Genomic DNA, 27,782 nt, shown 5'->3' with positions numbered 1-27,782 from the left:
TCTTGAGTTGATCTTTTTATAAGACATGAGATGGTAATTCTCTTTCATTCTTTTACATATGGATATCCAGTTCTCCAGGCACCATTTGTTGAATAGGCCATTCTCTCCAAGTTGAGAGGGTTTGGTGGCTTTATCAAATATTATATGACTATATATATGAGGATCTATATCAGAACTCTCAATTTGGTTCCATTGGTCTATTTGTTTTTCCTTGTGCCAATACCATGCTGTTTTCACTGCTGTAGCTTTGTAGTATGTTTTGAAGTCAGGTAGTGTGATTCCTCCAATTTCATTTTTCTTTTTCAATATGTCTTTGGCTATTCGGGACCTCTTTCCTTTCCAAATAAATTTCATAGCTAGTTTTTCTAGTTCCTTAAATAATGCTGTATTAATTTTTATTGGGATTGCATTGAATGTGTAGATCAGTTTTGGTAGGATAGACATCTTAATAATATTTAGTCTTCCTATCCATGAACAGGGAATAATCTTCCATTTATTTAGGTCTTTGATTTCCTTGAACAGTCTTGTATAGTTCTCTGTGTATAAGTTTTTTACATTTTTAGTTAAATTTATTTGTATGTATTTGATTTTTTATTGACTATTGTAAATGGTATTTGTTTCTTGATTTCCTCTTGAGCTTGCTCATTAATGGTGTACAGAAATGCTACTGATATTTGTGCATTGACCTTATAACCTGTGACTTTACTAAATTCATTTATGAGTTCTAGAAGCTTTATTGTAGACCTCTAAGGGTTTTCTATGTATAGGATCATGTCATCTGCAAATAATGAAATTTTGACTCCTTCCTTTCCAATTTGAATGCCTTTTATATCTGGTTCTTGCCTCAGTGTTCAAGCAAGTACTTCTAAGACAATGTTAAATAGAAGTGGTGATAGTGAGCATCCTTGTCTTGTTCCTGATCTTAGAGGGAAGGATTTTAGGATTTCACCATTGTAAACGATGTTGGCTGTGGGTGTTTCATATATAATCTTTATCATGCTCAGAAAATTTCCTCATATTCTGATATTTTGCAGTGTTTTTATCAAGAAAGGGTGCTGTATTTTGTCAAATGCTTTTTCTGCATCTATAGATAGAATCATGTGATTTTTTTTCCCTTCAGTCTGTTTATATGGTGTATTAGATTGATTGATTTTCTTATGTTGAGCCATCCTTGCATACCCAGAATGAATCCCACTTGGTCATGGTGTATAATAGGCAGGAGTAGCTATATTATTATCAGAAAAAATAGACTTTAAATGCGAAAAAATGGTGAGAGACAAGATGGATACTACATATTAGTGAAAAGGAAAATATTTCAAGAAGAATGAACAATCATAAATATTTATGCTCCTAACAAGGGTGCCTCCAAATATGTGAGGCAAATACTGGAAAAACTAAGTGAAAGAATAGATGCCTCTACAATTATAGTGGGAGACTTTAATACACCACCATCAACTTTGGACAGAACATCTCAAAAGAGAATCAATAAAGAAACAAAAACTTTGAACAGTTTATTAGAGGAGCTGGGTCTAATAGACATATACAGATCATTACACCTGAATACAGCAGGATATACATTTTTCTCAAGTGCACATGGATCATTCTCCAAGAAAAACTATATGCTAGTACACATAGAAAAGCTCAATGAATTCAGAAAGATTGAAATCAAACAAAATAATATCTCTGACCACAGTGGAGTGAAGCTGGAAATCTGCAAGGGCCAGAGACTCAGATTTCACACCAAGATATGGAAATTAAACAGCACACTCTTAGAAAAACAGTGGGTCAAGGAGGAAATCTCAAAAGAAATTAATAACTACCTTGAAACTAATGAAAATGATAACACAACATACCAAAACTTATGGGATGCAGCAAAAGCAGTACTGAGAGGTAAATTTATAGCCATAAATTCATATATCAAAAAAGAAGAAAGATAAAAAATTGAAGAACTGCACTTTTGGAGGAATTAGTAAAAAAACAACAAAGTAACACCACAGGAAGAAGTAAGAAAGAAATAACAAAGATAAGAGCAGAACTAAATGAAATAGAAAATAAGAAAGCACTTGAAAAGATAAACAAAACCAAGAGTTGGTTCTTTGAAAAGATCAATAGAATTGACAAACTGTTAGCTAGATTAACAAAGAAAAAAGAGAGAAGATGCAAATACACAAAATAAGAAATGAGAAAGGAGATATCACCACTGACCCCACAGAAATAAAGACTATCATAAGAGGATACTTTAAAAAACTATATTCCAACAAAAATGACAATTCAGAGGAAATGGACAAATTTGTAGAAACACATAAGCAGCCTATATTGATGGAAGAAGAAATTGAATGTCTCAACAAACCAATCACAGGTAAAGAAATAGAATTAGTCATTAAAAACCTCCCAACTAAGAAGAGCTCAGGGCCAGACAGCTTCACAGGTGAATTCACAAAACATTCCAGAAAGAACTAACACCAGTCTTGCTGAAACTCTTCCAAAAAATCAAAACAGAAGGAATATTGCCTAACTCATTCTATGATGCCAACATTGCCCTAGTGCCAAAGCCAAACAAAGAGACCACAAGAAAGGAAAATTACAGACCAATTTCTCTAATGAACCTAGACACAAAAATCCTCAACAAAATACTTGCTAACCATATCCAACAACACATTAAATGAATTATACTCCATGACTACAGAAATTTATATGAATCTTCTCAGCAGTGTTTCAATAGCAGATTAGAACTGGCAGAAAAAGGAACCAGTGAGTTACAGGGAATGCAGGGTTTGGGGAACACGAGGTTCAGGGAACACAGGTTTGTGAACCATGTTTGACAGTTATGTTTCACTATCTGTACATCAGCTGCAGCAAATATAACATGAACATGTAAAAAGATCCTTGCTGGGGAAGAGGGGAAAGGGCTTAATGTTGGATATATCAGAGTCCCCTATATTGTATATGTAACCTTACTGTGATCTGAAACTTTTTTGAAGACAAAATAAAAAATTAAAAAAAAAAGGTTGTAGACACTGAGGAAGAAGTGTAAGAAATTGTCTTGCCACTGTACAGAAAGGGCAACACCCATTACAGTGATGAAAGGCAAAACAGCAAAAACAATATTTTATGATATTTTTCATTTTTAATACCCCTATTTATTTTTATTTCATTTTAGCTTTTCTAAATTAGTATATTTTCCATTTCTAATCTTTAAACCTATCATTACTATTTCATTTTCCTATTAATTGAATTTGGCAATATAATAGGCTTTATTTTTTAAGAAGTTATGGCTATACACACATGTTCTACAATCATGGCAGTTGACTCTGGACTTCAGTGCCTTGTCAGTGGGACCATTTTTGGAATTTCTGTTCTGGAATGTGATGGAGTTGAAATTAGATGTAACCTTTCTACACATGCCTCTTCTGCCACTTTTACTGAACCTGTGGTTAGCACTGCAGTTGGTGCATACCCAGGAGCCTTGAATCTCTGGACTGGTCATGTGCCAGCTGGGCCCTGAGCCTCAGCAGAGTTCCAACTCCTACTCTCCAGTTCATTGGACTTACCCAGGTCAGCTAACAGGGAGGTGAAAATGATCAACCACCACATCAGGAAATTGAGAATGTCCACAACTACAAGCAGGAGAATCACATCCATCAGCCATATGGGATCAAAATCCCCTCTTGATTTAGACATGGAGTGGGCATCACCATCCCAGGATCCACAGGATGGAGGAATAAAATATGGATTAGAGTGGACTTACAGGTATTCTACTATAGAACTATTGTGACTCTAGCAGTGGTAGAAATTGTATTATTGATGTGGAGACAGTGGTCACATTAGATGCTGAGGGCAGGGAGAGGGAAGAAGAGATGTGATGTGGGGGCATTTTCTGGACTTGGGGTTGTCCTAAGTGATATTGCAGGGACAGATGCTGGGCAGTATATATCCTGCCATAACCCATTGAATATACTGGGGGAGAGTGTAAACTACAATGTGAACTATAATCCATGTGGTGCAGCCGTGCTCCAAGATGTATTCACAAAATGCAATGAATGTGCCATAATGATGAAGGAGGTTGCTGATGTGGGAGGAGTATGGGGAGATGGAGTGTGGGGTATTATATTTTTTAATATAACATTTTTTGTGATCTATGTATCTTCAAAAAATACAATAAAAATGAGAAAACAAAGAGAGCCAGTGAAATCAAACAAGACAATTTAGATGAGTCAGACTGCAGGAAAAACTATTAGGAGAAGTGAGAAGTGAAGATATTCTAAGAGACCTTGGGGACACCATCAAGTATATAATATATGCTTATGGTAGTCATTGAAGAAGAGGAATGAGAGAAAGGCGAGAAGGAATGTTTAAGGAAAATAATGACAGAAAACTTCCCAAACTGCAAAAGATGTGAATGTGTATATTTAGGAAACCCAGAGAACAAACAGGATTAACTTGAAGAGAAATGTGCCTAAGCTTTAGGTTCCTCAGCTTTTTCAAGCAAATGCCACGAAATGGTTCTACCTGAAAAATAAGGATTCATTATCTTACAGTTTTGAGGCCAAGAAAATGTCCAAATCAAGGAATCAACAGGGTGGAGCTTTCTTTCTTTCCTTCCTTCCTTCCTTCTTTCTTTCTTTCTTTCTTTCTTTCTTTCTTTCTTTCTTTCTTTCTTTCTTTCTTTCTTTCTTTCTTTCTTTCTTTCTTTCTTTCTTTCTTTCTTTCTTTCCTTCTTTCTTTCTTTCTTTCTTTCTCTTTCTTTCTCTTTCTTTCTTTCTCTTTCTTTCTTTCTTTCTTTCTTTCTTTCTTTCTTTCTTTCTTTCTTTCTTTCTTTCTTTTTCTTTCTTAACAGAAGACCACTTTTATTTTAATCATTTGACATTTGTGTGATATATTCAACTCAAATGTTTTATACTAAATACTGTTTTCAAGAGATTAGGACTTGAATCTGAGTTGACAGAATTCACAAATTACATAGTTCATGAGAAGTAAAAATTCTAAAATCTGATTTCAGATTCCCCCTCATACCTGACAATGCAAGAGAAAGTTTTCACACATTTTAATGTTGCCCAAGCATGAGAACCATAATTCTGATTTATTAACTTTAGGTAAAAATAAGGTAGAAAAGTCCTGGATTACAGGAATAAAAAGATTGATGGCTATTTGTACAATAAATGCTAATAAAACAGGCCATACAGCCTGTGTGGTCATACAGCCAACACAGTCAGTTGGCAAATGCAGCCAAAGGTTCCAGGTATATTGTACACCATTTTCTGTGTAATGTCTTGGCCTTTTTGTTTAGAACAGAAAAGGCAGATTGGCAACATAAGCCTTATTAAACACATCTATTTGTTTATAGTTCCTTCTGAAATTAAAAAATTTGAATGGAATATATGTTAATAGTTTATGCAGCATTAGTTTTCTTTTGAAGTTTAGGAAATCAGGTTGGCATCAGAATTATGGAAAATGTTAGAAGTGATGACACAATCAATAAATCAGGACTGTAAGACAATCCCAGGTGATTATTTTAAGTGTGAAACACAGGTATAATCTAAAAGTTCACATGTAGAAAAAGTTTCTCATTTGATCCTTTCATACCATCTAGAAGGTGGGGGAAATAAAATTTGAGAAATTAAATGTTACTGCACCTCACAGTTGTTGACTGAGCTCACCAATGTCAGTCAAGACAATGCCGCAATTCCTAGTACATTAGGTTTTAATTTTTTAACTGAAAGATCACTCTTTAAAAAACTAACTCCTTTTCTCTTATCCCAGGATACCACTGTGCTGTGGGATAAAACACACAACTTGTCTTCTATGTGGCCTCAACTAGATATAACAGATAGGTATGCACAGGATGGACTTGAAAATAGATTTTAAAAATACTTCAATCCATTAAAGAAAATAAAGCTTAAAAATACCATGCTTCATCTACATAGGTTTAACTTTAGTTACCTAGTACATTTTGAATTGGCTCCCATTAAGTGGATTCAATGCTTTGGTGTAGAAACCAACAAAGTTCATCTATACTAGGCTTTTAGCTGGACAGTGCAATATTTATTTGCTTGTAAAGTGCCACTTGTATATACAAACTAGAAAGTGAGCTTTAAAATCTGCTTTAAATGAAACAGGAGGGTGACATCTTCCAACTGTCTTGTGGTAGGTAGTAACTGCATGCTTAATCCTGCTGGATTCAATGAGTTTGAGGGTCTTCCCCCTCAAAAGCTGAGAATGCTCCTGGAACATTAGGAAAGTCATGTAACACCAACCTACTGGCAAAACCCAAACATTAGCAACATCTTTCATAAAAACCCTACTAACCTTTTGTCTTAGATGTCCTCTTTCTAGGCAACACTATAATAGTATTAACAAGACTAGTTGAGGTAGCTACACAGTTTTAAAGATGCCATCAAAGAATATTAAATTTGTGTCAACTCATGATGTAGCTGGTTGATACATTTCAGTAGTTGATGTTTTATTCTTGGGGGGAAAAACCAGCAAAATAAGAATACACCTTCAGTTTATTTAGAAGTCAGCATCCAAGGTAAAGGAAACCTCTGCTGAATTGACATCACTCTCATCCTCTGATACTCACCCACTTTCTTTTCAAAGAAGTTGGTCTTTCCTTCCAGTGAGATATTCTCCATGAAGTCAAATAGATTTTCTACCCTGAAAACCTTGTTGAAACCTAGTTCCAGCATAAATCTATCTGCCATCAATGCAATGTATGGCTTCATTAAAGTGCAAGTCATTCCAATCAGCTTCACAGCTAGGGCCTCAGTCAGGAACTCCTGTTCTATCTCAATAGTATTGATAATTATTTCTTTTACTCTCTGCTCTGAAGGTTGGTGAAGCAGATGTTTGAACATTAGGTAGACAAAGTTGCAGGGTTAACCCTCATCTCTGCTAATAAATTCTCTATCCTCATTTCTTGAGCCAGAAAATCAATGCAAAAGAGTCAGAAAAGAAGACTCCTACTGCTGTAAAGGCTACAACATGTTTGTCCTCCATAGGATAGCTTCTTTTTGTCCCCAAACCAATGCAAGGCCCAGTCTGGCTTCCTCTTTAAGGATGGCATCATTTCAATCACATTGGAGAGAAATTCCCTTTCTTTGTGATCTATAATGTGTCAGTAAGGAGAGTATACATTTCTGAATGTATGTTTTCCATGGCAATCTGGAAGCCATGGGTTTCTGTAATCTGAACTTCTTGGCTAAATTGCTCCTCCAAGTTTTCATTTACTACCAGTCACTTGCTGCAAAGAAAGCCAAGACATGTGATATAAAATGTCTCTCCTCAGGCTTTAGGGTTTCCCAGTGCTGAATGTTCTTGGAAAGACCCACCTCCTCAGCTGTCCAAAAGGAAGCCTCAGCTTTCTTATATACCTGCCAAATGTCTTGGTATTCTATGGGAAAGATGACAAAGCAGAGGGTATTTTCTCTCAGGAGTGTTTCATTCTCCTTGCTGGGTGCAGATACTTAAGTTTTGTTCTGTGGCTCAGCAGGCTCCTGAAAAATCTTCCTGGTGGCCTTGTTAGCCAGAGTGCAGGTGCTGCTGAGGGCCAGGGATGTATTCTCTTTGTCCAGCAGGCTGAAACCCTGGAGCTGCTATGGGTTGGTCAAAGGGAAGATCAGGATGGGGACAGACAGAATGGCAGTGGGCAGCACAGAGACCAAAGCAGCAAGACTGACAGAGATGAGTGGCACTGTGAAACTTTCTTCCAAAAGCCTAGCTACCAGACATCTTTGGCTCTTCTATTGTATGGCAAAGCACATAGTGGCATCTGTTTGTCTCTCCCTTCTCTCCTGGATTGGCTTGCTTTCATCATCTAGCCTCCATGACTTCTTCACTCTTTCTCTGTATTCATCCTCAGTAATACAATTAAGACCCATCTTGAATGGATTTTATTGAAGTATCCTCATCAAAGTTCCTAGTTACAATGGACTTCCAAGCACAGGAATGGATTAACTTTAGGACTAGTTTTTCTGGGATGCATTTAGCTTGAAGCCACCACACTCAGACAAATAGTAGTCAAATTGTTTACACAAAAGACAAGGAGAAAGTTTTAAAAGCTACAAGAGAAAAGTTTCATGTTATGTATCTGGGAGTCACAATTAGATTGATCAGAAACCAAAACCATGGAAGCAAGAAGGCAGTGTGTTGAAATACTTAAAATACTAAGAATAAACAAAATAAAACAATGGACAACCTCCAATTTTATATCCAGCAAGACTTTCTTTCAAAAGAGGGAGAAACTATGATGCTCCCAGATGAATAAAAGCTGATGGAGTTCATTACCACTAGATCTGCCTGGCATGCATTACTAAATGGAGTTCTTTAGACAGGAAAAGACACTAGACAGTGATTCTAATGTGGCATAAAGAAATAAAGACCTTGGGTAAAGGTAATCATCTTGGTAATTGTACATACCAGTACTATGTTTTGGTGTATAACTATGTTTTATTCCCTACAAGTGCTAAAATGCAAATGGATAAAAAGAAATGATAAAGTTATGGTTTGGGGCATACAATATGCAAAGGTGTAAGTGGTAACAAGCATGAAAAAATTGTGGTGGGACAAAGGGGTATAGGAAATGGGTATGTGTATGCTACTGAGGTCATGGTGTTTTTAAATTAAATTTTTGTTGTTATATATTTAGGTGTTAAATTAAGCCCCATAGTAATCACAAGAAAATATTTGAAAAATATATCCAAACAGAAATGGGGCACACTACATAAAATCAATGTAGGCACTATCAGAAAAACAGAGGGTCAAAAATGGTATAATACTAACAAATATAAAATAACAAAATGGCAGAAGTCCTGCATTATCAGTAGTGCCTTTTTATTCTTTATTTTTAAAGGTGCTTTACATTATATAAATGTTACATTGCAAATACAGGGAATTCCCATATATCCCACCCCCTCTCCATAACTTTTATTAGTGTGGTACTTTTAGTAGAATTGAAGAACACATATTGACCTATTGCTACTAAGCATGGTCTATTGCTTACATTATGGTATACACTTTGCACCACACATTTTATAGGTTTTGACAAAATGTATAATGGCTTCTATTTGTCACTGCAATCCAGTAAAAAGGCAGAAATTGGAAGATTATATATAAAACATGACTGAATTATATGCTGTTTAAAAGAGACACATCTTAAATTCAAAGACATAAGTAAGTTGAAGATGACAGGATGAAAAATAAAAGAAGTAATAAAAAGAGAGCTGGGGTAGCTGTACTAAGAGTCAGATAAAATAGACATTGGTCAAAAAGTTATTAGGGACACAGAAGGTTATTATATACTGATAAAGGTTCAATTTAACAAGGAGACATAACAAACACATATGCAACTAACAGAAGCAACCTAAAATATATGAAACAAATACTGACAGATTTGGAAGGAGAAATCAATGGTACTACATTAGTAGTAGGAGACTTTAATAAACAACTTTCCAAAACGGATAGAAAATCTAGAGAGAGTATCAATAAGGAAATAGAAGATATGAACAATACTCTAAATCAGCTAGGCCTAAGAGACATATAGAACATTTCACCCGACAGCAAAAGAATGCACACTTTTCTCCAGTTTTCATGATCATTTCCATGAATAGCCCATATGTTTAGCAAAAAACAATCTCACAAAATAAAAATATTGAAATCACCAAAAATATCTTCTCTGACCACAATGGAATGAAGTCAGAAATCAATATTAGAGAGAAAATTGAAAAATTCACAAATATGTCAAATTAAACAATGAATGAGTCTAAGAATAAATTACAAAGGAAATTAAGAAATATATTGAGAGGAATGAAAATGACAATACAACATACTAAAATGTATGGATGATGCAAAGGTAGTGTTGAGAATATTTATAACTTTAAATGTTTACATTAAAAAAGAAATTGGAAACCTAACCTTAAAACTGGCGGACCTGGAAAAAGAAGAGCAAAATAAACCCAAGTGAGCAGAAGCAAGGAAATAGCAAAGATTAGAGCAGAGATAAATGAATTAGATAATTTAAAAATCAATAAAGAAAATCAACAAAACCGACAGCTAGTTCTTTGAAAAGATCAATAAAATTGACAAACTTTTCACTAGACTGAGGAAACAAAAGAGAGAACATTAATACCTAAATTCAAAATGAAAAAGGGACATTACAACCAACCCAGCTGAAATATATACGACTAAAAGAGGATGCTATTAACAACTCTATGCCAGCAAATTAGACAATCTAGATGAAATGGATAAATTTCTAGAAACTGAAAGACTACTTATAGTGGTTCAAGAAAAAATAGATCTCAACAAACCAATAAACAGTTTAGAGATTGAATCAGTTATACATATATACAACTCCCAAAAAAGAAAAGTCCAAGACCAGATTGCATCATGGAGAAGTTTACCAAACATTCCAAAAGAATTAACACCATTGGCTCAAATTCTTCCATGAAACTTGAAGAGGAAGGAAACTTTTCTAACTCATAAAATACCAATATTACCCTAATACCAAAGCCATATAATGATACTACAAGACAAGAAAATTGCAAGCTTATATTTATCTATTATAAATGTAGGCAGAAAATCCTCAATAAAATATTAGCAATCCGAATCCACTAGCACAATTCACCAGGAACAGGTATGATTTATCCCAGGTATGAAAGGGTGGTTCAACATAAGAAAATCAATTAATGTAATACACTGCATTAAAAGAACTAAGGAAAACAAAACAAAACATTGATCTCAATTGAAGCAGAATTTTTTTTTTTGATAAAAAAAATTCCCACTCACTTAGAATACTAGGAATAGAAGGAAACTTCCTCAAAAGGATATAGGGCATATATGAATGATGCACAACTAACATCATACTTGATGGTGAAGGATTGAAAGCTTCCCTTCTAAAATCAGCAGTAAGGCAAGGATGCCCACTCTCACCACAGTTATTCAACATTGTGCTGGAAGTTCTAGCCACAGGAATTAGGTAAGAAAAAGAAATAAAAGCTATCCACTTTGGAATGTAAGAAGTAAAAATTTCTTTATTTGTAGATTACATGATCATACATACAAAAAAAATCCTGAAAAATCCATAACAAAGTTCCTAGAGCTAATAAATGATTTCATCATATTGACATGGTACAAAGTAAACATCCAAATATCAGCTGTGATTCTATACACAAATAATAAACAATCTGAAGAAGAAATGAAGAAAAAAATAATTTAAAATTACATCTAAAAGAAACATCTAGGAATATATTTAACCAATAATACAAAGGACTTATACAGAAAAAAAAAAAAAGCAGCAAAACATTACAAAACATTGTGAAAAAAAGACCTAAATAAATGCTAGAACATTTAGTGTTCATGGATTGGAAAAATAAGCGTTGTTAAGATGTCAGTTTCACCCAACTGAGATTTACAGATTCAGTGAAATCCAAGTCAAAATTCCAAAAGTCTTCTTTGTAGAAATGGAAAAGTGAATTGTTAAATTTATGTGGAAGGATAAAGGGCTAAAGCTCAAATAGCCAAATCTACTTGAAAAACAAAAATGAAGTTGGAAGATTCATACTTCCAGATTTAAAATGTCATTACATTTAGATCTTTTACATCAAAAGATTACAGTACTACCACAAGGAGAGACATAGATGAATGGAAATGAATTTAGAGTGAAGAAACCAATGCTTTCATTTATGGCCACCTGATTTTCAACAAGGATGCTAAATCTACTGAATGGGGAAAGAATCATCTCTTCAACAAATGGTGCTGGGAATCGGGATATCCATATGCAAAAGAATGAAGGTGGAACCCCTACCCCACACCATATATGAAAATAATCTCAAAGTAGAGGGAAAATCTAAATATAAGAACCAGAAATTTAAGACTCCTAGAAGAAAACAGGAAAGCAACTTCATGACATTTTGATAGGCAATGGTTTCATAGACCTTGCACCCAAAGCACAAGCATCAAATATAAAATAAATAAATGGGATGTATCAAAAAAAAATATTTGTGGATCAAAAGACTTTATCATGAAAGTAAAATGACAGCCTACATAATGGAAGAAAATTTCACAACCTCTTGTCTGATAAGGGTTTAATATCAAGAATATATAAAATTTCATACAACTCAACAACAAAAAGACAACAACCCAATTTTTAAAATGAGCAAAAGTCTTGAACAGACATACAGATGACCAAAATACACAGAAAAGATATTCAACATCATTAACCATTAAGGAAATGCAAATCAAAATACAAGAAAATACACCCACTGGAATTCTACTTATTTTTAAAAACATGGAAAATTACAAGTATTGATGAGGATCTGGAGAAACAGGATGTTTATTCACTGTTGGTGGGGCTATAAAATGGTGTAGTCACTTCAAGAAAATTTGGAAGTTTCTCAGGAAGTTAAATAGAGAATTACCATTTGAACAGATAATCCCACTTCTAGATACATACCCAAATATACTGAAAGCAGGGATTCACACAGATATTTGCACACTATTGTTCATAGCAATATTATTCACAATTGCCAAAAAGATGGAAGCAACCCAGTGTCAATCAACCAATGATTCGTTAAACAAAACGTGGCATATATACACAATGGGATATTATTGAGCTATAACAAAGAAATGAAGTTCAAAATATTTAACAATATTGATGAACCTTGAAGACAACATGTTAAATGAAATAAGCCAGACATGAAAGGACAAATATGGTATAATCTCATGGATATGAAACTATTAGAATATGTGAATTCATAGAGTTTGAAACTAGAATTTTGGTTGTCAGGGGCCAGGTTGGGTACAAGGAATGGAGAGTTAATGATTAAGCTGTACAGAATTTCTATGTGGGGTTGATAGAAATGTTTTGCTAATGGGTCATGGTGAGGTTAGCACAACATTGTGAATGTAATTAACAGCATGGGATTATTTAAATATGGTTAAAAGGCAGAATTTTATGTTATAAAGGGGGGAATCTTAGGACATATATGTTGCCAAAATAACCAAACAGTGAACCCTAATGTTAACCATGGGATATATTTTATAGTACAATAAAATAAATAATCTTTCAAGTATAACAAATGTACCATACTAATGCAAAATGTTAATAATAGGAGGATTTATGGAACTCTGTACTTAAAGCATGATTTTTCAATAATCCTACAGTTTCTCTAATATAAAAGAGGGAAAAAATTATACATATTTATATTTTTCTAATATCCCAATCATTTATTTTTCATTTTTACCCTCTGTTTCAGGGCCAGAGTTTTACTTACTTTTCTTTGCTAGTAGAGAATGATATCATTGCATTAAAGATTATAATTATACTGCTATTTTTAACTGTATATTACAAATGGAGTTGGAACATAATAAGCTCACCTTATATTTTTTTATTTAAGACTAATTAAAAAATAATCATAAATTTTATTTTTTGAAGATACATTACACAAAATGTTACATGCAAAAATATAAGGGATTCCCATATGCCCCACTCCCCACACCTCCTACCATTCCCCACATTAACAACTTCTTTCATTAGTGTGGTACATTCATTGCAATTGATGAACACATTTGGAACATTGCCACTAAGCATGAAGTATAGCTTACATTGTAGTGTACACTCCCACTCCATTCTGTAGGTTATGGAAGGATATATAATGACCTGTGTCTGTCATTTCAATGACATTTAGGACAGTTCCAAGTCCCAAAAATGCTCCCATATTACACTTCTTTTTCCCTCTCCCTGTGTCCATCACCTCCAGTGGCCACTGTCTCCATATCAATGATATAATTCCTTCCATTGCTAGAATCACAGTAAGTCTATAGTAGAATACCAATAAATCCAATCTAGTCCATATTTTATTGCCCAATCCTGAGAATTCTGGGATGGTGATGCCCTATCCACCTCTAATTGAGAGGGAGGCCTCAATCCCATACAGCTGATGGATGAGACTCTCCTGCTTGCAAATGTGGACTCTCTCAGTTTCTTGATATGGTGGTTGTCCAACCTCACCTCCTTGTTAGTTATCCTGGATGAGTTCACTGAACTGAAGAGTAAGTGTTGCAACTCCACTGAGGCTTAGGACCCAGCTGGCATATGGGCAGCCCAAATATTCAAGCCTCTTGGATGTACACCTACCAACTCCAGCATCCAACTCTAGGTTCAAATAGAAGGGACAGAAAAGGTACTTGTAGAGAAGTCACAGCTGAGTCCAACTGTCACACCGGGGAACACAAACAACAAGGTAGGATCCACTGGCAAAGGCACCAGACTCCAAAGCTATCTGCTGTGACCATAGGACCTGGGTGTCTCCAAAGTCATCAGGAGCCCCACTCTTTGGCAATCTAAGAGATCCTGCTGAGATGTACATAAGCATTACCTCCAGGATGACCTCCCAACTCACTTTGAAGTCTCAGCTATATAAGCCCATTGTCTTTACCTTTTGCTCCTTTTATTCAGGGTCTTTTTCCAGTTGCATTGCCAGCCATTGCTTGGTAGTAATATGAATTTTGTCCTTCAAGGAGCATTTTATTTATGCCCGGATGTATCCTCCATCACTGACACCCCACACCAATGATCCTGCCCTGCTACAGTTGTAACCCATCTGTTTGGCAAAACTTCAAAAATGAAGCCTAGAATATTGCCATATACAATCAATAGGAAAATGAAATAATAATGGTAGGTTTAAATATAAGAAATAAAATACATAATAATTTTAGAAAACCAAAACTAAAATAATATTTAGAATTTGAGATATTAAAATCATAATGAAAAATATTTTTTAAATTTTGATGTTTTGTCTTTCATCACTGTAAGATCTGTTGTCCTGTATGTACATTGACATTTTAATCCATTTATTCCCCCAGGGTCTTCCTTTTTTTCATTTTGTCTTCAATGAAGTTTTAGGTCACAGTAAAGTCACATACAGAACACAGGGGACTCCCATATACCCAACATCCTTCCACTTTTCCCCCTTCCCATATCAATAACCTTTTTATATGTGGATGGTACATTTGTTACAACTGATATACAGATATTGATACATAGCCACTAGCCATGGTCAATGGTTTACATTATGATCTACACTCTAGACCATACATTTTTATAAATTTTTGATGAAATTCAACATGGCCTGATTCCATCATTGCAAGATCATGAAGAACACCCCCTAAATACCCCATCTTCCATCTACTCTATCCCTCCCTCCCCCTCCCTTCTCAGCCCATGGCAACCACCAGGCTTCACAATTGAAAAATAAGATTTATATTTACTTGTGACAACACGGAAGTCTTGACACACTGGTCTGTCCTCCCCTATTAGGAAACACCCATGTTCTTGAGAGACAACCACCCCTCTGTTTAAAAACGTATCAGGCCTTCCCAGGATGGGAGTCCAACTCCTTTGTGCTCTTTAAGTGAGTCTCCACCCACTTATATATTACTCTATGACAAAGTGATCACTTGCACATTCTTTAGAAGACTGCACCAGGTGTACCCTGTCCCAAGTGCTCCCCATACAGCACCCTAAACTAGTGACCCTTCCTTGTCATATCACCAAAAGAGCTTTCCCAACATTGTATTTTCAGCCACATGCCCACCAATCTGGAGTGCTCACTTGCTACCTCCCCCAACACTATTCCAGTTCCATGGGCCATCCAACCCACCCTCCCCACCTTACCCCCCTGTCAAACTTATACCACCCAACCCAATAGTATCACTATACCCATGTCATATCCCTTCACTACACAACTACTCAATTCCACCTTATCATAGATTTCTCCTGTATGGACTTGGCTCACAAAATTCTCCCTTTCTATTTCCTGTATACCTGTCTTCCAGACTCTAGCTTTCTGAGTCTCCTCAACTTTCTTAATTCATATCAGCGAGTCATGTAATGTTTTTTCTTCAATGCCTAGCTTGCTTTGCTCAAGATAAGATTTTCAAGATTCATCAATGTTATCCCATGTGTTAGTATTGTATTCCCTCTTACAGTTAAGTAATGTTCCATTGTATGTATATACCACATTTTGTCTATCCATTCATCTGTTGATGGGATTTGGGTTGATTCCAACTTTTAGCAATAGTGAGTAATGCCACAATGAACATTGATATGCATATATCTGTTCTTGTGCATGCTTTCAGTTCTTCTGGGTATATATCCAGCAGTGGAATTGCGGGATCATATAGCAAATCTATAGTTAGGTTTTTGAGGAACTACCAAACTATCCTTCACAATGGTTGGAACATTCTACATTCCCACCAGCAGTAGATGAGGATTCCCATTACTCCACATCCTTTCCAAAACTTGTAGTCTTCTGTTATTTTAATAGCCACCAGTATAATGGGTGTAAGATAATATTTTAATGTAGTTCTGATTTGCATTTCCCTAATAGCTAGTGATATTGATCATCTTTCCATGTGCTTTTTAGCCATTTGTATTTCTTCTTTGGAGAAGTGTCTGTTCAAGTCATTTGCACATTTTTAATATTGGTTGTTTGCCTTTTTTGCCTTTATTTTTGAGATATAGGATTTCTTTATATATGCTGGATATTACACTCCTATCAGATATATGGTTACCAAATATTTTCTCCCATTGGGTAGGCTGTCTTTTCAATTTTTTGTTAAACTCCTTTGATGTACAAAATATTTAATTTTGAGGAGATCCCATTTATCTATTTTTCCTTTTGCTGTTCCTGCTTTGGGTGTGAAGTTCATGAAACCATTTCCTATTAGAGGGTCCTTACTTATATTATCTTCCAAGGTCTTTATGGTTTTGGCTCTTAAATTTAGATCTTTGATCCATCTTGAGTTAATTTTTACATAATGTGTGAGATAGTGTTCCTCTCTCATTATTTTGCATATGGATATCAAGTTCTCCAAGGACCATTTGTTGAAGAGGCCATTCTCTCCAAGTTGAGTGGGCTTGGTGGCCTTGTCACATATCAGATGACTGTATATGCAAGGATTATATCAGAATTCTCAACCCAGTTCCATTGGTCAGTACATTTATCCTTGGCCAATTAATGCAGTTTTGAGCACTGTAACTTTGTAGTATATTTTAAGGTCAGGTGGTAAGATTCCTCTGATTTCATTTTTCTTTTTCAATATATCTGATTATTCATGGCCTCTTGCCCTTCCAAATAAATTTCATAGTTTTTTCAATTCAGTAAAAAAAAAAAAAGGCTGTGTTGATTTTTATTGGGATTGCATTAAATCTGTAGATCACTTTGGGTAGGATAAACATCTTAATGATGTTTAGTCTTCCCATCCATGAACAGAGAATATTCTTCATTTATGTCTTCTTTGATTTCTTTAACAGTGTTTTGCAGTTTTCTGTGTATAAATAATTTAAATCTTTAGTTAAATTTATTCCCAGGTATTTGATTCTTTTAGTTGGCATTTTAAATGGGATTTTTTTTCTCGATTTCCTCCTCAGATTGCTCAGTATTGTTGTACAGAAATGCTACTGTTTTTTGTGCATTGAATGTATAACCTGCAACTTTACTGAACTCATTTATAAGCTCTAGAAGCTTTGTTGTAGATTTCTCTGGCATTTCTATGTATAGGATCATGTCATCTGCAAATAGTGAAATTTTGACTTCTTCCTTTCCAATTTGGATGCATTTTATATCTTTTTCTTGCCTGAGTGCTTAAGCAGGTACTTCTAATGCAATGTTAAATAGGAGGGGTGATAGTGGGCATCATTGTCTTTTTCCCAATCTTAGAGGAAAAGCTTTTAGGATTTCACCATTGTATATTATGTTATCTGTTGGCTTTTCATATATATCCTTTATCATGTTGAGAAAGAGTGCTTCTATTCCTATCCTTTGCCATGTTTTTATCAGGAAATGGTGCTGTATTTTGTCAAATGCTTTTTCTGTGCCTATAGAGATGATCTGTGATTTTTTTCTTTTGATCTGTTCATGTGGAGTATTTCATTGATTTTCTTTTTTTTTTAATATTTGTTTATTTATTTCTCTCCTCCCCCCCCACCCCAGTTGTCTGTTCTCTCTGTCTATTTGCTATGTCTTCTTTGTCTGCTTCTGTTGTCAGAGGCACGGAAATCTGTTTCTTTTTGTTGTGTCGTCGATTTTCTTATGTTGAACCATCCTTGCATAACAAAGATAAAACCCACTTGGTCATGGTGTATAATTTGTTTGATGTGTTGTTGAATACAATTAGCAAGTATTTTGTTGAGAATTTTAGCACTTAGGTTCGTTAGAGAGATTGGCCTGTAATTTTCCTTTCTTGTGCCTCTTGGTTTGGCTTTGGTATTATGGTGATGTTGGCATCGCAGAAAGAGTTAGGATGAGTTTTTTGGATGAGTTTAACATCCAAAATGTTTAGTAGAATTCACCTCTGAAGCCATCTGGTCCTGGCTCTTCTTCGTTGGGAGGTTTTTGATGACTAATTCAGTCTTGCTACTTGTGATTTATCTGCTGAGTTCATGAATTTCTTCTTTGATCAATATAGGCTGATTGTGTGTTTCTAGGAATTTGTCCATTTCCTCTAATTATCATTCTTGTTGACATATAATTTTTCAAAGTATCCTCTTATGTTACTATTTATTTCTGTGGGGGCAGTGGAGATATCTCCTTCCTCATTTCTTATTTTGTGTATTTGCATCCCCTCTCTTCTTTTCTTCGTTAATCTAGCTAAGGATTTGTCAATTTTATTGATCTTCTCAAAGAACCAGCTTTTGGTTTTATTTTTTTTCTAGTGCTTTCTATTTACTACTTCATTTAGTCCTTCTATAAATTTATTATTTCTTTCTTTCTACTTCATTTGAGGTTAGTATGTTATTCTTTTTCTAATTCCAGAATGTGAGTGCAGTTAGGTCATTGATTTTAGCTCTTTCTTCTTTTTTGATGCATGTGTTTATGGCTATGAATTCCATACTCAGTATAGCTTTTGTTGCATCCCATAGTTCTTTATATGTTGTACTGTCATTTTCATTTATTTCAAAGTAGTTGCTGAATCCTTTGTAATTTCCTCCTTAAGCTACTGTTTGCTTAATTGGGTTCTCTGCCCCTTACTGATTTCCACCCTCATTCTATTGTGGTCAGAGAAATCACTTTTCTAATTTCAATCATACTGAGTTCATTGAGAGTTGTTTTGTGGTTTAGCACGTGGTCTATCTTGGAGAGTGATCCATGTACACACAAGAATAAATTATATCCCACTAATTTGGGTGTAGTGTTCTGTATATTTCTATTAGGTCAAGACCCTCCAATGTATTTTTCAAAGTATTTGTTTCTTTATTGATTCTCTGTCAAGATGTCCTATCTAATGGTCATAATGGTGTATTAAAGCCCCCGACTATAACTGTAGTGGCATCTATTTCTCCACATAGTTATTCCATGTTTTCCTTGTGTATTTTGAGGAACCCAGGTTAGATGCATAAATGTAAGATTGTTCTTTATTCTTCAAAGATTACCTCTTTTACTAATATATAGTGTCTATCTTTACCTCTTAAAATAATTTTGCATTTAAAGTCTATTTTGCCTGATATTAGTATAACTACTCCTGCCCTTTTGTGGTGGTTGTTTGTTTGTAAAATTGTTTTCCAGCCATTCACTTTTAGCCTCCTTGAATTCCTGGATCTAATGTGGGTTTCTTGTAGACAGCATATAAATGGGTTATATTTCCTCATCCATTCTGCAAGTCTGTGTCTCTTGACTAGTGAGTTTAATCCACTAACATTCAGTATTATTACTCAGCAAGGAATTACTTACTTTAGCCATATTTTCTTTGGGTTTATATATGTCATGTGCTGTTTTTATTTTTTTATTTTTATTTTTTGCTCTCCTCCAACTCCCTCTCTTGTTTTTTTTTTTTGTTTTGTTTTGTTTTTTAATTTCAAGCTGCCACACTCCCTTTAGTATTTATTGAAGGGCAGGTTTCTTATTGGCATATAATGCTAATTTCTGTTTATCTGTGAATATTTTGAATTGTCCATCAGTTTTGAATGTCAACTTTGCTGAATAAGGAACTCTTGGCTGGAAGGTTCCTTTTTCTTTTAGCAGCTTAACTATGTCATACCACTGCCTTCTTTTCTCCATGGTTTTAAATGAGAGATCAGCACTTAATCTTATTGAGCTTCCCTTGTATGTGATGGTTCTCTTTGCTCTTGCAGCTTTCAGTATTCTCTCTTTGTCTTGAGCATTGGACAATTTAACAAGTATATGTCTTGGAGTAAACCTGTTGGGATTTATACAGGTTGAGGTGTGCTGTGCTTCCTGGACATGTACATCCATCTCCCTCAATGGTGTTGGGAAGTTTTCATCTATTATTTCCTTCAACACTCCTTTTGTCCCCTTTCTCTTCTCTTCTCCCTCCGGAATGCTTAGAATGCATATATTTGAGCATTTTGTGTTGTCATTCAGATCACTAAGTCCCTGCTGGATTTTTTCTTTCTTTCTTTTCTGTCTGTTATATCTGTTTGATTTCAGATGTACAGTCTTCCTCATCTCTAATTCTTTCTTCTGCCTGTTCAAAACCGCTTTTATATGCTTCCAAAGGGTTTTTGATTTCTTTGATTGTGCTATTCAGTACCACCATATCTGTTGTCTTTTTATGTATGTTTATGATTTCTTCAGTATATTCTCCCAGTGTCCTTTTAATATCCTTGATCTCTTCCTTCATTCATTAAGTTGGTTCATATTTGTTTGGGAAGCTCTGATTATTTGTTCCATGCTCTGCATCTTCTCATGGTTTTTAGTTTGCTCATTGAACTTGGACATGTCTTCCTGTTTCTTAGTATGGTTTATAACTTTTTATTGGTTTAGGCACCTCTTCATCTTGATGGGTTTATTCAATTGATTATTTTCTTTCTCTATTCTAGGGTTTTATTTAGTTGATTAGTTTGCGTCATTGGTAAGTTTTTTCTTTGACACTTTGTTTCTCTTATCTGTTTCCTTGCTATTATCTATGTTCTCTTGAAAGGAAAAGATTAGGGCCAGAGAAAGAGAAAGGGGTAAGAAGAGAAAAAGGATAATAGTAATAATAATAGTAAGATGGAAAGAAACTGTATAAGACCTAGGAAAATGAATGATTAATTCATGTAAGAAGTGTAGAGGAATAAGAATAAAACAATGAAATGAAAAACTGAAAAAAATCTAGAATGAATTAAAAGACCAGACTGATAAGAAGAGAACAAAAGAGAAAAGAAGAAAAAAGGTTTAAAAAGAAAGAAAACAGAGGATAGAGAAGATAGAAATAAAAACAAGAAAAAAATGAGGACTAAACAAAGAGAGGTGGAATGTAAGAATAAGAACATAAAGAAGAAGATAGGAAGATGAAGGAAGGAAATGGAAATAGTGTAGGTAGACAAAACTGGTATACAAAAAAAGAGGAAACAGAGAAACTAAACAACAGTATCTATTTTTTTTAAATGGAGGGAAGAAAGAGGGAAAAATTTTAAAAAGTACAAAAACAAACACTCAAGCAAGCAAACAAAAACTTAGGAAAAACAGCCTTCCGACTTAAGGCCTTGAAAAACTTCTCTGGCTTTTGGTGTTCATCAATCAGTTACTCAACATCCAGCCCTCAGCAGGTTTTGAATTGGGTTTTAGCAAGTAAACTAAGTTAAATTTTTTTAAAAAGGAATTTTTTAAAAGAAAAATAAAAGTCCCAAGAGAAGCTATTACAAAAGTACTGTCTATGTGTTTCCTGTCCTAAAGTACCAGCTGGGTGTTTGATAACCCAGCATATTACTTCTCTAAGGATTCAAGCCAGGGACCTCATATATTCAGATCAGAGACTCTTCCACTGAGTTTAATTTTCTTGTTGGGTCTGCTAGCTAGAGAGCTATCCAGTCACTTTCTCTGGGGCAAATTTCACTCTGCAGTTGGGTAGATTCCTGCTGTTTAGTAGCCTGTCTGTCCCTGCCCCATTTCTATTTGTATTGCTTTCTCTCCCAGGGCAGCAGGACACAATAGCCTGTGTGATCAGATAGACCCTCTCTTCTACTGACCAAGTTTAATTCCCTTCTGAAATTCAAATAGGACCTGGTGTTGGAACTCACCACAGAGAAATGACTCTCAGCCTTCTTCCAGGCCTCTTCCTCCTCCCAAGGTACCCTAAATAGGCCCATGGAAGGTTATTAAGTCCTTCCTACCATCTGCTTTATTTAGGAGAATTGGAATTTTAATAGTTTTCAGCACAGGACCAGTCAATTGCCTGACTCTATCATCTCCCAGCCCAAGTTCCTCTCTTGCAGGTCGGCTAGGTAAAGCAAGCTGCATGAGCATATTCACCTCTGCCCTCTTCCTGGGGCCACCTCTTGCCAGCTGGTATGCTCCCTAAATTTTAAAGGGAGTTTGGGAAACCAAACTCACAGAATGGAAACCCCTCTTTACCCTTACTACCAAAGAGCTCTTCCTCCTGATTGGTGGCTGGTGTGAATCAGGGGGTTCATGGTGACTTTTTGCCTTGAGTGTGGGGCTTAGCCACCCACCATTTTCAGCCACCAGGGTGAAAAACTCACAGTTTTTCTTTGGACTTTTATTTCTTTGTCCTGTTCCCTCCAGATTGATTCCCTGAAGCCTCCTGCTCACTCAGGCAGGATCTTGCCCCTCCTTAGTCATTTTTTGAGGGACATGGTGAGTGCCCACTTAAACTGATACCATTTTGCCTCAGTCCCAGAAGGCTAATTTTTAATGTTAACCCATGGCCAAGGGGCAGGACATTCTTAAAATTTACCTGTCAAATCCTGTTACATCAGTCTGAAATTTGGGTGATGGAAAACAAATCTTGGTGTGCATAATGTTACTTCCTGTTCAATAGACAGTACATTTTAACAAGAGTATACCCCTATGAGAAGAATATGGATTAAAATCATTATAAGTAAAAGAAAGAAAATGTGATAGAAAATTGGAAGAGGCTGCACAAATGGATCATGATGCCTGTGAATGAAATGATAGCACTCTAACCATAAGAGCATATAGAAAAGAAACCAAACAATATCCTTAAATATTTCTCTAAGATATAATGCCAATGAATGGCTGATACCTGGAGGCATTACCTGATCTATTTTGTTTAGAGAAGTGAAATTGGATTACTTTTATAAACTCTGCCTAAAAACTGTACCTGTATAATCTGGAGCAAAACTGGGAGACAAAACCCCTTTATGGTTCAACTACCTGGTAACCAGGTGGAACTACCATTTGATTCATGATTGATAGTCTTTATCTATAAACTTTGAATCTCATAGGATGGATGTTGCAGAACAGATGGGGAAATAGATGTAAATAAATATTTTCTGATACAGTTCCCTAGGTATGATGGGAAACGGACTGGTGACACCTTCTCATGTCATTAGAGATTGCTCTCTCTTTTGTCTATGACAAATGTGAATGTGGATAGGATGGCTCCAAGAAAAGTGACAAGGGTACTTTAATATGCTTAAGGGGAGAGGGAAAGGTAATGAGGAGGGGGCACATATCCTTTAGGTATTGAAGCCTTGTGACATTCTAAGTCTGAGATATATTTAGGTTAAAATATGCCAATTGAATTTGATAGAAACACATAAAACTTTGAGGTGCATAAATTTTTACCAAAATCTTGTCAAATTCATGAACATAAATGATGTCCCTATATAGAGCATAATGTATGCATCAGCTTAATTAGAAGTGACCCAGTAACCTTATATATGATTTCAATAAATTTTTCAGTTTATCAATTTGAACTCTTTACAACAAATTTTGTTGTCCAAGTATCTTTGGGCTTTCTTTTGTAACAGTTTAAAGTTATTTTTGTGAATCCAAAAAAAGAAAGATTATGTTTGTAAACTAATCTATTCCTCTGGGTGTGATGCCCTTTGATAGCATTAGATTCAGCTGAGAGGTCTTTGATTAAATTACCTGTTAAGATTAGGGCTTTGCTTCAACCACATCAGTAAGGCATGACTCAGGTTGAGTCTGCATTGCCTTGATGGGCTGATATAAATGGGCACTCAGTCAAGAAGACACCAAAGGAGATTACATTTTCATTTTGATCCTGCCATATGACATAAAGGATAAGGCTCAAACAATCCAAGTCCCTGGAAAATATGGATCATTTCCCTGATAGTTTATAGCTGATATTGGAAAGAGAGCGGATATAGGAAGCCTAGAGAGAAAGGCTGAAACTTGGCAGAGATATCCCACCTTCTTGCTTTAACTTATGGCAGCTGACCTGGTGAGAAAGTACCTCTTATGGTATCTTGAGCTGGACTTTCAATGGCCTTGAGACTGTTAGCTTTAATCCTAAATAAATACCCTTTATAAAAGTGAACAGATTTCTGATCCTTTGTACCAGCATCCATTTTGCAGACTAATGTACTTTCAAATGGAAATATTGATAGATCAGATTTGTTGATAGTTATGACCTCCTCTCTCTAGATGATAATTTTGGGGTTATATTTACCCACGGACCTCAATGGAGATATGATATTTAATATTATTATTTTGTTTTAAATGATATTTTTGGAAGAATATTTTAGAAAGCAATTCTTTCAGCCTACACCAATAAACAGTAATGAAGAGGAATTAAGCCCTTTAAGATATGTATTAAGTTCATACTTAAAGGACATTTGAAACACTCAATTTATAGGAAACTAGCCAAAGGGAATAATCTACATTCTCATTCCTTTTCCTCAAATATTGGATAAGAGTGCAAAGAGATGCAAGTTAAATCATGAGATTATCTTTAAATAGAAAAATAACTAGAATGCGTAAAAGATGGCTTTTATTGAAATGTCAGTTTTATTTTATTGGTGGTATGGGAAAGTTCCTTGATGCTTTCAGGATGTTCTAGTAAGTCACTAGGTAGCAATCGACAATCTACAATGAACTGTAGGAAACTGCCTTGGGCTAATTGCCTACGCTGTGTTAAAACCAATAGAGTTTACACTAAGTGCCTGATGAAGCTTGTTTAAGTAATGGATTTTCCTTTAGGTCATGAGAAATTCTGAGATAACTTTAGCTAACTAGGAGAAAGAGTAGAGGATATGGAAAGAGAGAGAAAAGCTTGAAAAATTCATGAGTAAGAAAAAGCTTGGATAAGTAAAAGGAGATTGATATGTTACTTTGGTTTCCCCTATCAATAACCTAAAGTGGTTTTATGTTGTAAATGGCTAATTGCATACATGCTTTATTATATTAATGCTAGATGGATGTGTTTTAAAATAAAGGCATTAAGCATCTTTAAAAAGTATGCTTTATACAAAATAGTATGTTTTCATTTTATAAAGTTATATATTAGTTTTCATCTAAAATGTTATTTTCTTCCTAAAGTATTACTTGATGATTTATGGCTCTCCTTTTACTCTGCATATTAAAGCAACCATTTGACAATTGTAGTTAATACATTTTAAGATAAATATTTTAAATGATTGATTATAAAAGATATTATAATTATATAAGGTATTGATTACTTGTACATATAAATTGAGAAGTGTTTTTATAGGATAAAATATTTTCTTTATTATATATTATTGGAGCATTCTGAATTACTTTCCTATTATTTATGATCCAAGCATTTGAGCTCAGATTCCACATTAAGTTTCTTGTTATATGAAACAAAAAAGTCATGCACTTTTATTAAGAGAGCTAACAGGCACCCCTATCAAATGGTGGAAAATATGTGTAATGCGCATATATTTAACAAATGACTCATATCCGAAATACATATAAATAACTCCAACAAATCTGCAAGAGAAAAATAGAAAAATATAACCTCTTTCCTGAAATAAGTCCAAATAGGCATTTTGAGTAGGCATATCAGTAGAAAGAATATCAGAATTGTCAATGAAATATGAAAACGTATCCAATGTAATTCCAAGAAAGTAGAAATCAATATTATTATAATATATGAACAATACACATGAAAAAATTACTAAAAATAAAAGCACTGATAGTACAAAGGATATGGTGCAATTGGAACACTAGTATGTTTTGGTGGGAATGTAAATTTGTGCAATTGTTGGAAATTATTTGGCAGTATCTCTTAAAACTAGGTAAATAAATAGCCATCATTTCTTCTATGTATTAACCCAACAGAAATGCATATATATTTATTTTCACAAAAGGACATGTTAATAGAAGCACTGTTATGAATTGCACCATGTCCCCTACAAAAATATGTTCAAGTATTAAGCACTGGTCCTGTGGATGAGAACTCATTTGTAAATGGGAATTTTGAAGACACTGTTAAAATAAGGTCAATCTGAGTCATGGTAGAACTTAATTCAAAATATCTGTACCGCTTATAGGCAAAGGAAATTTGGGCATAGCAGAATTATTTCCCTGGCTTATTGCCTTCAAAATGATGTCTTCAAGGATCATCCATGCTTGTATAGCTTAATAATATTCCATTGTATGCCACGTTTTATTTATGCATTCATCAGTTGATTGACACATGGGTTGGCTCCATCCTTTGGCAATTGTGAATAATGCTGCTATGAACATTAGTGTGCAAATATCTGTTCAAGCCCTTGCTTTCAGTTATTTTGGTTTTATACCCAGTAGTGGAACTGCCAGGTTATATGACAGTTCTATACTTAACTTTCTGAGGAACTGCCAAACTCTCTTCCACATTCACTATACCAATTTTACATTGCTGCCAGCAATGAATGAGCGTTCCTATTTCTCTGCATCCTCTCCAACACTTGTTATTTTCATTTTTTTAATAGAATCCATGGTAATGTGTTTGAAATATTATCTCATTGTGGTTTTGATTTGCATTTCCCTTATGGTAATGATGTTGAACATCTTTTCATTTGCTTTCTGGTCATTTTTGTAAATTCTTTGAAGAGATGTCTGTTCAAGTCTTTTTCCCATTTTTAAATATGGTTGTTTGCTTTTTTGTTGCACAATTAAAGGATTTCTTTATATATACTGGATATTAATCCTTTATCAGATATGTGGTTTCCAAATATTTTCTCCCATCCCATAGGTTGTCTGTTTACTTTCATGGTAAAGTCCTTTGAGGAGCAAAACTTTTATTTTGATGAAGTCCCATATATCTATATTTTGTTGGTGATGTTGCTTGTGCTTTTGTTTAAATCTCAGAAATCATTGTCTAAGGAAAGATCCTAAAGATGCTTCCTTACATTTTCTTCTAGGATTTTGGTAGTGCTAACTTTTAAATTTAGGTTTCTAATCATTTTGAGGTGGCTTTTGTTTATGGTGTCAGCAAGGAAGCATCATTTTTCAGCAATAGAAGATCCAGTTTTCCAAACAATATTTGTTAAAGAGATAATTCTTTCCTGATTAAGTGGTCTGTGCCATCTTGTAAAACATTGTTTGGACATAAATATAAGTGTACTTTTCTGAGCTCTCAATTCTGTTCTGTTGGTCTATATGTCTATCTTTGTGCCAGTACCATGTTGTGTTGGTTACTATGGCTTTGTAATAAGATTTTTTAAAATATATTTCTTATTTATTTTTAAAAGATACATAGTTCACACAAAATGTTACATTAAAAAATATAGAGGATTCCCATATGCTCCACTCCCCACCCCACCCCACATGTAATAGGTTTTAATATGGAGAAGTGTGAATCCTTTAACTTCATTCTTCTTTTCCAAGGTGGCTTTAGCTATGTAGGGACTTTAACCTTCAATATACTTTTTTTTTTCCCCTTGGTTAACAGCCTTTTTTCCCCTAGCATTTTATTTATTTATTTTTTGTTTTTTTGTTTTTTTTTTTATTTTATTTTATTTATTCATTTTTTAAAAAATAATGCATTCAAAAAATATGAGGTCCCCATTCACCCAGACCGCCCCCACCCCACCACTTCCACCATAGTAA

General features: G+C 34.8%; 1 pseudogene; it reads right to left on the bottom strand.

The window, feature by feature from the left end:
- Positions 1 to 6,510: 6,510 nt before the first annotated feature.
- The window catches only part of LOC101419950 (ribonucleoside-diphosphate reductase subunit M2 pseudogene), a 158,245-nt pseudogene continuing 136,973 nt past the window's right edge, over positions 6,511 to 27,782 (bottom strand).

Source organism: Dasypus novemcinctus, chromosome 4 (assembly GCF_030445035.2).
Source record: "Dasypus novemcinctus isolate mDasNov1 chromosome 4, mDasNov1.1.hap2, whole genome shotgun sequence".
Taxonomy (NCBI): domain Eukaryota; kingdom Metazoa; phylum Chordata; class Mammalia; order Cingulata; family Dasypodidae; genus Dasypus; species Dasypus novemcinctus.
The sequence above is the reverse complement of the archived record's forward strand: the minus strand, read 5'-3'. Positions and strand labels throughout refer to the sequence as shown.